This window comes from Oryzias melastigma, linkage group LG19, assembly GCF_002922805.2.
Source record: "Oryzias melastigma strain HK-1 linkage group LG19, ASM292280v2, whole genome shotgun sequence".
NCBI lineage: Eukaryota > Metazoa > Chordata > Actinopteri > Beloniformes > Adrianichthyidae > Oryzias > Oryzias melastigma.
Window position 1 is genome coordinate 316,352 of NC_050530.1, and position 13,277 is coordinate 329,628.

The 13,277-nt window shown below is 37.5% G+C and overlaps 1 long non-coding RNA gene across 1 annotated transcript; it reads right to left on the bottom strand.

The window, feature by feature from the left end:
• Window positions 1–203: 203 nt before the first annotated feature.
• On the bottom strand, window positions 204–9,017 carry LOC112154546. Its single transcript, XR_002920666.2, has 4 exons — window positions 8,972–9,017; window positions 7,537–7,560; window positions 2,126–2,323; window positions 204–2,034 (listed from the first exon to the last, which is right to left on the bottom strand). It is a non-coding gene; the product is annotated as an uncharacterized LOC112154546 (long non-coding RNA).
• Between the last annotated feature and the right edge of the window lie 4,260 nt (window positions 9,018–13,277).

The following is a 13,277-nucleotide window of genomic DNA, read 5'->3' on the forward strand; positions in this document are numbered from 1 at the left end:
AAAAGTTGTCCAAAAGACTTCTACAAAAATGGAAAATTAAACCAAGATAGAAGGAAAAATCTCAGCTATGAATTTAAACAAAATCAATCAAGTAAACCAAAGGAAGAGAAAGGTTTGCATAAACCATGAGAGGTTAGCCTTTTGCTACGTTAGCCTGGAGTGATTCTGTTGTCAGAGAGACAGTCATGTGATCGCGACACTCACCGATGAGGAGATCGAAGGGTATCGAAGGAGAGGTGGCCTGGTGGCGGCGGCAGCAGGAAGTGCATTCATCAACTTAGAACTTAAATGGAGTTAGGCCCCACCACAATAAAAGCATGGGCCGGTGTTTCAGCCTTGATGGTACTGGGTTACATTTTTATTCTCTCATTGAACTTTCTCAAGATTATTAAAGTGGTTTGATCTTTTTAAATCTCCAGAAAATTGTAATGAGTGTAAAAACTTTGATGAAATCTGTGCCGACTCGTGTGACTGTAAACCTGCTGCTCATTGGAAATCTAAAAGTCCTTTAAAACCTACAGAGATCGTATGAATCTCAGTACGTCGTTCGATCAACTCCAGACCTGTTTTATTTACCAACTGTGAACCCCAGACCTCCGTTTTTCTTCTGATTGAGATGCTCGAGCTGCTGAAATATTACAGTGAGTAACCTCACCAACCTGTTTATTTAACAAGCACTAAAGCACAGCTGCACACAGGAAGTCAGCAACCGCTCAGGTTCTGGTCTGGAGCGGGACAAACGGGACAAATGAAAGGACAGAACCATTTTCTATACGTTTGACTGTAGAAACCATGGAGTTCATCAGAACACGAGCAGAGAGGAACATTTATGATCAATTCTTATGGAGGGAAACCTAAAAAGATGTATTTCATGGAGCGTATGTTTGGTCATTATCTTGGTTTTCTGATGTGGACGTAAACTGTTTGGAAAAATAAATTCTGTTTCTTTTATTAATTACATTCCCATGACACATATGTTCAAAAAAATTTAAGAAATGCAAAAAAAAAACAGTTTTGCAGTTGCAATGTTTTCATTAAATCCTAATTATTTGAATAAACATAAACCAACACGATAAGTCGTTTAGAATTAAAGTAGATGCATTCAAGTTTCTGCCACATCACTAGAGCTCATCATCTTCTATCAAAGGAGACGTCGTATTATATTCAGGCCACGGAGCGGCGAGCAACGTGGGAGTGGCTACGGATGACGTGAGTTTTGGAAATCGTGATGGGTGATTTTAAAAAGGAGCTGTGGATCCAACAAATCCACATGGATCCTGTATCCACCGTGGATACCGGACGCTCCAGTTGATACCAGACACCACGATAAGCTGTGCAGCCGCCAATGTCCTGCACAGCTGGACTTGGGTCATGTGACTCATTCGATCCAAAAAAGGTTCTATTTCAGTTTTGCTGAATGTCAATTTCGATACGCTTAAAAAACCAACTTCTCAAGATCAAAAACATTCTTTCTATAAATGTGAGTTTGTTTTTTTAAAATTGACGTGTTTTTATCAGACAGAATCACAAATCCAGTTTGCACAACTTGGAGGCACAGCTAGTTTGGATCTATTTCAGGGAATCTTGTCATTTTTTCAGGTCAAACTGATCCTGAAGCTCATGTGGAGTCAGATTTCAGTGAAGTAAAGCTCAGCAGGGTTTCATCACTTTGAACGTTAACTCTGATGACGGACACATCACTGAAGTGAACTCCAGGAACCATCTGAAGAGAAACTACATCTCCAGTCGAACGTTTTCCATATTTAAGAACAAGTGATGACAAATACAGTACACACCAGAGCAGATGAAACACGCTGACATGTTATGAAGATTAAAAGAAACGTTAAAATGTGAATGTCTTCTGAAGTCTGGAGAAGTGGGTTTTCCTCCCAGAGGCCCTGCTTCTCCTTTCAGCACCTCCTGCTTTCCTCTTTGGTTCTCCTCCTCTCACTCGGCTCCACACATCAAGGTTTGTTATCGCTTCAAAGCGCAGAGAGGTCAGCGGCGGAGCGTGTCACTCGCACAAGTTGTCACCTAAATGATGACAAATTAGCCGCCTCGCTGCCTCCCAATCAAGTCCAGACCTGCTTCCAGATGGAGACGGATGAACTCAGGAGGAACTCACCTTTACCTGGTGGGAGCCTAATGATCCACAGGATGTTCAGCTGAGAAAAGGACCAGACTTAACATCCACTGAAACCGGTTTAGATCGGTTTGAAGGTTTCGTCTTTAGTTTCTTCTGGGGAGAGTCTCTGACCTGCGGCGTCCTCCAGACTCCAGAAGACTCAGCAGCAACATCAGTTTAACCGACTGGTTAGTCCTCCTACATTTAAGGAGGAAAAGCAGATTTAGACTTTTCCTCTGGTTAACCTTAACACAACAGAAAAGGGGCCAAAAGTCAAAAGTGAAGATTTCTGATAAAAAATTAAAAATAAAAATGTTGTTTTTAAACTTAAAAGTGAGTATTTGAAGAACAAACTTAAATGTTACATAAGACTTGCAGAAGTCACCATTCACTTTTTTAAAAGTCTGATTTTGTTTTTATTTATTTTGAGTTTTTCCAGCTTTCACTTTCTAGTATTTCAGTTTTCAAAAGGTTTGGCCCCAATCGGGTTCCATACAAAAACACCTTTCTATAACAGTCTTGAGTCTGACTCCACTATCACAACCGACTGTGACTCAAGACTTAATGTTGGAAAACTGGAAACTGAGTCAAAAACTTTCAACAAACAACATAAATGTCCAACTTCATCCTTTCATGAAAGCAGGTAGCGGCCAAATATGACATCATTCTCACTCCCGACTCGTCATATGGACGCATGGTTCCGCCACCTCCACATCACTTTTTGACGTTTTGGGCGTCCCCAACTCCAATGACATGTGGGCTGTTCCCATTAAATCAGGTTCCAAACCCTTGAGAAGTGGTACCAGAACCGGTACCAGGTTAGGGTACTGGTACTGGTTCGCGTCCCATGGTCGGGGACCCCTGATTAGCATAAGCATTTGTTCCCTGTCTGTGACCCGGTACCAAGCGTCCCTTGGATCAGTTTGAGTCCCAGAGGTGGGAATCAGCCAGCACGATATTTGAGTTATGGACACTCAAACATCAAAATGTGTCGCTGAGGTGACCCGAACCGTTCATCCATATATGAAGAATAGGGAGTGAGAATGTGTTGGATATCAGGGATCAACGCTGAGAAGTCTACGAAGGAGGAAGACGATCAAAGAAAAGACGCCAGAAATCTTTAGGATCAGTCGCTGAGGAGTATGACGGTATTAAAGCCGGTTTACAAGCAAAACAATGTTTACTTGGACTTTAAAGTTGTAAATTTACAAGAAAAAAGTCGTAACTGTTAAACTATGAGAATCAAGTCACATATTTACAACTTCAGGAGTCAAAGACTAAATTTAGAATTTTTTCTCGTAAATTAACATGTTTCAAAGTCGTAAATTTACAACTTTAAGACATAAATTTATGGTAAAAAAATCATAGCTAACGAGAAAAAACACCAAGTTTGACTGTTGTCTCGTAATTTTACGAGAAAAAAGTTGTACATTTACAATCAAAAAGACGTAACTGTTAAATCATAATAATAAAGTTGTGTACGCCTTTAAAGTTATAGACAAAATTTATACATTATTTTCTTAAAAATGTACGCTTTTTAAAGCAACAACATAATTAATGACAAAAAACACCAAAGGTGTCCGTTGTCTAGTATTTTTGTCAGAAAAAAGACCAAGAAAAAGACCAAGAACAAAGACATATTTAACGAGAAAAAACACAAACTTTGACTGTTGTCTCGTAATTTTACAAGAATAAAGTTGCAAATTTACAAAAAAACATGTAACTGCTAAATTAGAAAAATAAATTTGTGTATTTACAACTTTAAAAGTTACAGACAAAATGTTGAGTTTATTTTCTTTAAAAAATTACGCTTTTTAGAGTTTACAACATAATTAACGACAAACCAAAGTTGTCCCTTGTCTAGTATTTTTGTGAGAAAAAAGTTGTAAATTTACAAGAAAAAAGACATTACTGGTAAATTACGATAATAAAGTTGTATATTTACGATTTTAACAGTCATAGACTAAATTTAGACTTTATTTTCTCGAAAATGTACATGTTTTAAATTTAAAAGTAAATTTACTTGGAAAAAAAGTTGGAATTAACGAGAACAGAACGCCAAAATTATCAGTTGTCTCGTAATTTTACAAGAAAAAAGTAAATTCATAAGAAAAAAGTCGTAACTGTTAAATTACAATAATAAAGTCATCGACTAAACAACTTCTTGAAAATGTATGTGCTTTCTCGTAATTTCACAAGAAAAAAGTTGTAAATTTGCAAGTAAAAATCGTAACTGTTAAATTACGATAATAAAGTTGTATATTTACGATTTTCAAAGTCATAGATTAAAATTTAGACTTTATTATCTTAAAAATTAAACTTTTTAAAATTTACAAAGTAAATTTACGAGAAAAAAGTTGGAATTAATGAGGAAAAAAAACCTAAATTGTCAGTTGTCTCGTAATTTTACAAGAAAAATGTTAGAAAGAAAGAAGTCTTAATTGTTAAATTACAAAAATAAAGTCATAAATTTAGACTAAATTTAGATTTTATTTTCTTAAAAATGTATGTGTTTTAAAACTTACAATGTAAATTTATGAGAAAAAAGTAATAACAAGACAAAAACCATCAAAGTTGTCTGTTATCTTGTAATTTTATAAGAAAAAAAGTTGTAAATTTACAAGAAAAAAGACGTAACTTTTAAATCATGATAACAAAGATGTATATTTACAACTTTAAAAGTCATAGACCAAATTAAAACTTTAGTATCTTGAAAATCTACATGTTTTAAAGTTTACAAAGTAAATTTACAAGAAAAAAGTCAGAATTAATGAGAAAAAAACACTAAAATGTTCGGTTCTCTTGAAATTTCACTAGAAAAAAGTTGTAAATGTACGCATTTTTCTCTAATAAATGTACAACTAAACTCCGACCAGCGACAGACCCTGGCTCCGCCCACAAGTGGTTGGGTTAGGCTCCGTCAGCCCCGTGACCCCAAAAGGACAAAATTGGTTTAGACAGATGGATCTCGTAATATTACGTATTTTGTGGTCCTAATACTCCATCATAGAAGAGAAGGAAGTCAAGATGAAGACATTTGTGCGACGAGCCTCATGATTGATTCCCGTCGTTTTTCTTTATTTCATCGTTTCACATAAAAATGATCTGCAGAACTAAAAACCTCCTGAAAGGAGGAGAGACAAAAGGCCTCTGTTGTTCTGGAATGGATGCTCGGCTTTACCTTGGCGAACCCCCTCCTGGAGGAAGCCTGCGGTGAAGAAAACGAGCCCGCCCGTTTGGTTCCGCATCACCGTGCGAGCTTGTTTTCTATGCGGTCAGACCTTAGCGTTTTGGATTTCAGCTCAGGCCCCCCCGCACCCTCAACCCTCCCAAAGCAAACCGCTCTGCGGCCAACAGGGAACCGGCGATGGCGATGAATCAGCGCCGCACAAAGCTCTCCCCCGTGTTTGTTCTTCAGAGCTGTTAAAAGGGAAAAGTCTCCTCTCATTCGGGTTTAAACTGCTGCGTCTCCCACGTGCCGTAAAAAGCAGGATTTGTGCAGCGACAGAACATTAACCTTAACGGATCTCCAGGGTCTGCCGCATCAGAAGTGAAGGGAGAAGACGAAAAGCAGACGGTGATGACAGAACTAAATAAAATGTGGACGTTCATCCAGAAAAAAGAAGAATAATATGCACTGTGAAAAGATTTTCTCATCTGGACAAATGTTTGGCTTCAACTTTCCAGTTCAGTTTTTAACAGTTTTGGTGATAAATTATTTTTTCCTAAAGTTTTGCTGATCTCTTCTGTACCAACAGGTGGCACTGTATTGGTATAGAGCTCTTAATGACAGGATATTTTTGCAACAACTAGCCTACATTTATATAATAGAATTTACTTAATATATCTAAATATTGGATTAATTTAAGCAAACTTTTTTGTTTCCAAAAGTCAAAAAGGTGCTTCAATGGGATCCTTAATAAAAAATAAAGGTCTTTTTAAAGAATTAAGGTGATATATATATATATATATATATATATATATATACATATACATACAAATAAAAGATATATATTATATATACCGTTTTACATATATCTATATATATAATATATACTTATATATTACATATACATATATAAATACGCATACATACATATATATATATATATAAACTTATATATATATATATATACATATCTGTATATACATATATATGTAGACATATATATATTGTATATATAAATAATATATACTGATATATATATATATAAACATATACAGTATACACACACACACACACACATATATATATATATAAACATATACACTATACATATATATATATGTATATACAGTATACACACACACACACACACACATACATATATATATATATATATATATATATATAAACATATACAGTATACATATATATATGTATATACAGTATACACACACACACACATATATATATATAAGCCCTCGCGGGTTAGGAAGATAGATGGAAGCTCAGGACAAAAATCCTCCCATTGAGCCGCCATATTGGATTTATATTTCTACCCTTGGTCACGTGCCCAAAGCTGGGTCCCTGATTGGTTGAAGCGCCGCGTCAACCTCGCCAGACCTAAATCGTGCCACAAGACCTCAGATTGCGTCTGTACATTGACCTAACGTTGAAACCTTGATGCCCCGGCTGGTTTCCGGTGTGAACGTAACTTTATGAATACTTCACAATACACTTGCCACATGCACACAAATGGTAAGTTCCATTTTCACTCCCCAAAAACCCTCAGAACCTGTCCAGGTCAACCCATTTGTAGGCAGGTTAGTTCGCCTGTCTGGGACAGACGTGATTCAGTTCCTAAGAAAAACCTTTCTGATGTTTTCCATAGCTGAAGACTGTTTGAGGCCTGAAACTAAATGTTTTTAGAAGAAGTTTGTTGTTCAGTTTGAAGCAGAATCAACATTTTGGGACAGAGACTCTCTACGAATCCGGCCTGGAAACCAAGAAACACAAAGAAACCTGAAGACTGTCAGGTGTGTTCAGGTAGATCAGGAAACTCCATGAAAGCTGTACACAACGACTTTTGGCGTGTTCAGACTGAAACAGTCGGGGGGGGTCTGCTGCTTTTTGAGTTAAATTAAATCATCCACTTTGTCAGTTTGTGAAAGTACGCAAACAAATGATTTAATTCAGTCTGAAGCCAAGTTTTGCTTGAGTTTCTCGGCAGCGCGGGGAAACGGCGGTATCAGATGCGTTCATTAGAGGTGTTTGGCAGACGGCAGCAGGCTGACCTCACTCCCCGAAACACAAAACAAACATTAAACTGAGAGGAAATGTGAAACACAAGAGCGGGGAACCGAACAGAGAGGAACCAGACAGGCGGAGGGGTCACCGCGGTGTGAGAGGAGCCAACACAGGAGGGCTGGACGTCAGGAAGTTCAGGAGGAGGTCATGTGACCGTTACCTGAGAGGGTCTTTGAACGCATCACTGAGGAGGAGATAAAAATACAATACATTTATATCCTGCAGGTTAGAGGCTTTCATCATAAAGGATTTAGAAAATTTAGAAAATTGATTGAAATAAAAGTTGTTTCTTACGGAATCGTGAAGGAATTTTCTTGTTGTGGGAAATATAAGAGGATAATTGTTGGGAAAATAGCAAAAACAGGTGAACACATTCTAACAATAATGCGTAAAAGACATTCATTTTTGCAACATGGGCCGTATTTTTATTACATCAGACCAGCAATGACACGTAAACCCATATTTATGCCTTTTCTCTGAATTTTTTTAGCTGATTTTCTAAATTTTACAGTTTGATTCAAATGAGGATCGGCTCCTTCAGGTGAAAAATGTCCCTTTCGAGGAGGTCCTCGAGCACTTTTTAGTGAAGTTGGGTCTATTAACCACCTAAACCGGAAACCACGCGAGCAAGTGTGCAAAGTACATCTAATAAACGTTTCAAAATAAAACCTATGTTCTGCTTTAGTTGCCTTCATTAGGGTTGGATTGATAAAATTGATTAATGGATCTGAATCGATCTAAGCTTAATGGATCAATAAAAGTAGAAATCGATCTAACGAATAATGCTTAAGTCCAGTAGCTTGATGCTAACGTATAATGGGACTTCCCATAGGATGGCTAATGCTAACGCTTGGTCGACATGAAAGATACATTGCTGAGTAAATTAACATCTTTACATGAATTTTACAAACTTTTCCAAACAAATTTGGGGCCAAAATCCAAAACACACCTTAGTTCACGGGCCGAACAGGATAAACATTTACTGAACTCTCTAAAACTACATTTTTAAAAAGTTTAAAACATTATTAACATATTTATGGACTAGATATATAGTATTACCTGCAATAATACTAGTGTGAATGCTGTAAGCTGAATTTGGCCGCTGAAGATGCTAGTGCTGATGGCTGAAGATGCTGAAATTGATAGATATAAACGCTAAAAGCCTAAAATATTAAAAAAAACGGCTACTATGTAGTTGAAATATTACCTAAAATCAAAAATTTGCAAAAAAATGAAAAAAAGCCTAAATTATCAAAAAAAGAGGGAAAAAAACAGCTAGCATTTAGCTGAAATGTATATTAGCTTAACTTCAAAATAATCTAAAAATCTTGGTAAATATCAAAATATTCCAAAAAGCTGCAGAATACCAACTTTTAAAACTTCAAAACTGTAACTTTTTAACATAATTCTGAATAATAAAAATGCAGGAATTTTATTCCAGAATAAATCAACTTAAACCTTAAATAACTTTCAATATTTTACTCTCCATATAAATATATTTTATCAAAATTATACAAGTTAGAAATGAGCTCAAGATAACATCGGGTCATTAATAACAATAAAATCAAATGATCTGGAGGGCCGGATTGAATTACCTGGAGGGCCGGATCCGGCCCCCGGGCCTTGACTTTGACACAAGTGTTGGTTTTTGCTCATTCTTTCTTCTTCTTCTGCTTCTTATACTCCTTCTTCTTCTGGAGTAAAGTGTAATGCTGTAGTGTGATCGCCACCTAGTGGCCAAACTGAAACACCTCCAGGAGAGGCAGAACAATTCTTGGAGCTTCTCTGTTTGAGAATCCATCTATGTTTCTAGGAACACAAAGGAAAACCTCATTTCAGAGCCCAGATTATGATGATGACTGTGGTCTGTTTTTTTTAAATCAAAAGACGTCTCCTTTTTTCGTTCCTCGTCCTTCACAATCAGGAAGCAGACGTCTCCTCTCTGCTGCATCTCCATCCAGACTTCTTTAAAGCACATTTCCTATTAAAGAGCATTAGCACTAATTCATCCAAAGTTTTATTTTCCTGAGTTGCTCCAGTGAGCGAGCGTTCCCTGATGGATTTCCTGAAAAGAGCTTTCATAAATTTGAGAAGAGCAGAGCTGAGGAGCAGCAGGCGAGGAGAACCCAAACCGTGGAGCCTGGTTCCAGTCTGACATGAAGACAGGATGAAAGCGTCCGCACTCGCCGTGTCGTATTTGTGACGCGTAGAACGACCGGCTGATTTACGGACTGAAGCTCCGACAGACAGACGACGCAGAGAAGAGAAGGAGGGAAAACCAAGAGGCTCGTAAAGGGAGCGGGGAGGGAACGATGGCGGCTGCTCGGTGCCAGTCGACGGTCCATTAATACGGAGGGGAACGGCCTCATTGACTGAGGGATGATGGGAAAGCGGCCCCTGCCTTAGGGTGCTCTCTCAGTGATGGATGATGGCGAGGACAGGATGGAGCGCCACGCTTCCTCCAGCCGGCACACAAACAACATACTACAAAATAAAAGCGCATGGATCTGACCTGCAGGCTTTTACTTTGATCTGATCTGTTTTTAAATTAGTGGGTCTTTTAATTCTGATGATTTGCTAAAATCTAAAAAAACTGCAGTTTCTGGGACATAGTTTCTGCAGAGCGGCAGGATTTCAGTAGAAATTCACCTCTGAGGTGCAGGGTGAAGTGTTGGTGCGGGGCAACCCCGCCCCCTATTCCCATTGTTGTAAGCTTATGTGTTCTCCTGCAAGTTTACAGCCTCATGTGAAGCTCACAACCCACCAAAGACACTTTCTACCAAACATTATGATCTTTTTCAAACAATCTGCTCCAGATTCACAACAATTTGAATAAAAAAATTCTCAGAAATGATCATATAACATGAATTTTCTTTCTAAATGTCCTCCATTATCAAAAAACAACTTAAGAACTCGTTAAAAACACAAAAAAAGACAATTTTCATCAGAGTCGGGCTTTAAATACAACATTTGATGTTGAAGAACAATAAAAATATATTTTATTTGTTGTCTTTTGTTGTTTTTTTTCTTTCACAACAAATGTCACTGCCTCTAAGTGGATTCTCAGTAGACCAGTATTAACCTCACAAACCCCGCCCCCACCCATCAGATCCTCCTCTGAAGCTTCTTCAACCATCTTTAAATGAGGCGGATCCATCACCTGAGTACTGCCACTTCCTGGGTCTCCTCACTACATTTCCCATCATCCCCTGCTGTCACTCCCAGCAGTATTCAGTCAGTGCGAAGTCTTGTTTGGTCCTCTGTGCCTGCATTACTGAGCGTTCTCCTGACCTGACTATGACTCCTTCAGGGAGACACAAAGCGTAATTTATTCTGAATTGTTATGGCCCGCAGCATCAGGTACTGATGGCAAGGACCATATTATTTTTATTATTATTTTTTGTATAAAAGTTGCTTTAGATCAAAATCCAACTTTTCTTTCATGATAAATAAACTTGTTCTTTTTCCTTGGTTAAAATGAACAAAACATGGCAAAAACTGATACATTTATGATCAAATTTAACTTTAAATCTTTGAGTTTCAAACCAGAATCCAAAAAATAATCCTCTTTAGTGAAATCAAACCAGTTTTTACCCATCATCCCCTTCAAAAATGTGACGGCTGAATGACTTTGTGATTTATTATCAAAGAGAAAATACACCAAAATCCAATTTATTGACTGAAAAAAAAATCTTGAGATTTTCTAGAACTTATACATTTTTTGTGCATCTTATTCTCCTTTTAAGTGCATTTATTCATATTAAAATATTCAAATGTGTGGTTTGGTCATCAGGTCAATAAAAGAGGCCGAGAGTGAAGCCGGTTCTGTGGTAAGATATGTTTCCCTGTCAGAATCTGTTTCCCCTGCTGCAGCACGACTTCTGACGTCGTTGATTTGTTTCGTAAATATTAAGAGTTAAAAGAAGGTGGATGTTCACAGTAAACTTCATTCTGTTGCTTTGGGAGTTTATTGCCACATTTGATTTTTCTTCCTACATTTTTTACGTAAAGCAACAACAGAGGACACAGATTCTGTCAGGACGCAGATCCAGTCTCTCGATAATTTTCAGTAACTGTCGATTGTTAAATAATTCCATAGGAAAATCATTTTTATCATAAATTGTGTTTCTTATCCTAAATTAGCCAAAAACTGTTGATGTTTTACGTAGAAATGATATAAATCAAAACAAATATGACAATAAACTCACAAAACCTGAAAAATAAAGTATATCTTCTTTTTGGAACAAATAGGAGAAAAAATCGATGAGACCGGAGACGGGGAAACACATTCTCACAGGGGAAGCACAGCATGGCACAACACCGGCTCTCATCAAACAAAGAAAATCACGTCTGCTTTGACTCTTATTTTGAAAAGTGGCTTATTTTAGAAAACAGGAGTCAAGTCTGAGATTCTTCACTGAACTGGAATCTTTTTTTCAGACGTTCTGATTTTTAATTCCATGTATGCTCTTCTATCTGTTCTAGATCTAGCCGAAACGTCCTGCGGCTGTGAGGAACCGACCGAGCGGAGCTTCAGAGAAAGGAACCAGCTCACAGAGGTGTTTTTGTAATTGTCCTGCTGGAGCAGAAGTGTGTCGGGGCAGAAATCCATCATCCTGATTGCTGCAGCCGCTCGGGGGTGGGGGGTTCTGGTTGGGGATCCTGCGGTTTTGGTTCGTGCTTCACTAGTTGGACCTCAGGAGAGGAGCAGCAGAGCTCATTATGAGGTTGGTCCTGTTGTCTGCAGCTCTTGTGGACGTCCAGAGACGTTTGGAGTCTCCAGTCGCAGCATTTACAGCATTTCTGGGATGAAATCGACTGATTTGATGTTTCCAACTGTTCCTGCAGATCCTGTAAAACCACATCTTCACTGGTGAACTCTGAAACTTTAAATTGGCATCAAATTGTCATTTAGACTCAGAGGGTCACAGATTCACGACTTTATTAAACTGTATTGATCAAAAAATCAATTTTAACAAATTAAACTTTCATAGAAAGATTATGAACTCAGTGCTAAGGACTCAGAATCTGGATGAAGAAGGTCTTCATACTCTTTTTTGTGAAGCCGAAGCGATCATCAACAGTCGACCGATAACCAAGGCCTCCACTGACATCAATGACTTGGAGGCTTTGACACCAAACCATCTACTGCTCCTCAAATCTAAACCCTCACTGCCACCAGGAGTGTTTTCTAGGAGGACATCTACGTTCGCCGACGATGGAGACAAGTGCAGTATATGTCAGATCTTTTCTGGAAACGTTGGTTGAAGGAGTATCTACCTCCGCTTCAGGAGCGACGAAAATGGCAAAGCATCAGAAGGAATCTGGTTCCTGGAGATGTTCATTTTTACCTCTAAATTGTTGTGTTTTGATCTATAGCAGCTCAGTGAGGTAATACAGGTTTATAAAAAGTGTTATTTATGTAATCTCTTGTTTTATAAGCAAAATAAGAACCTTTGTGAATTTAAATGTTTTGTTTAGTTTTTATCTAAATTTGTTTTCTTTGATGAAATAGTCAGAAAAACTTCATTTTTTATGCTAAACGGGACGGAAAGATTTTTTAAGCATGAATTTATTTCCAGCTATCAAAAAAAATAAAAAAATAATTGTATGCTTTTGCTTTTAAATAAATGGTAATTTTAGAGTTTTTTGTCGCATATTTGCAACAATAAGCATTAAGGAGTTAAACTTCAGACAAAGACGTTTTTATACTATTTTGATGAAAATTATATTCAAATAATATTTTTCATTTCATCTCAAGACAGTTTTTCCTTTTTTGTGTCTTTGTCCAAACTTCCAAACAAACCTTCAACATTTGTTCTGGGATTTTAAAAATCCATCTTGGCTCAAAGTTAACTGTAGTTTTCACGCTTCATCTAAGAGTCGTAAAGCGTGGCGGTC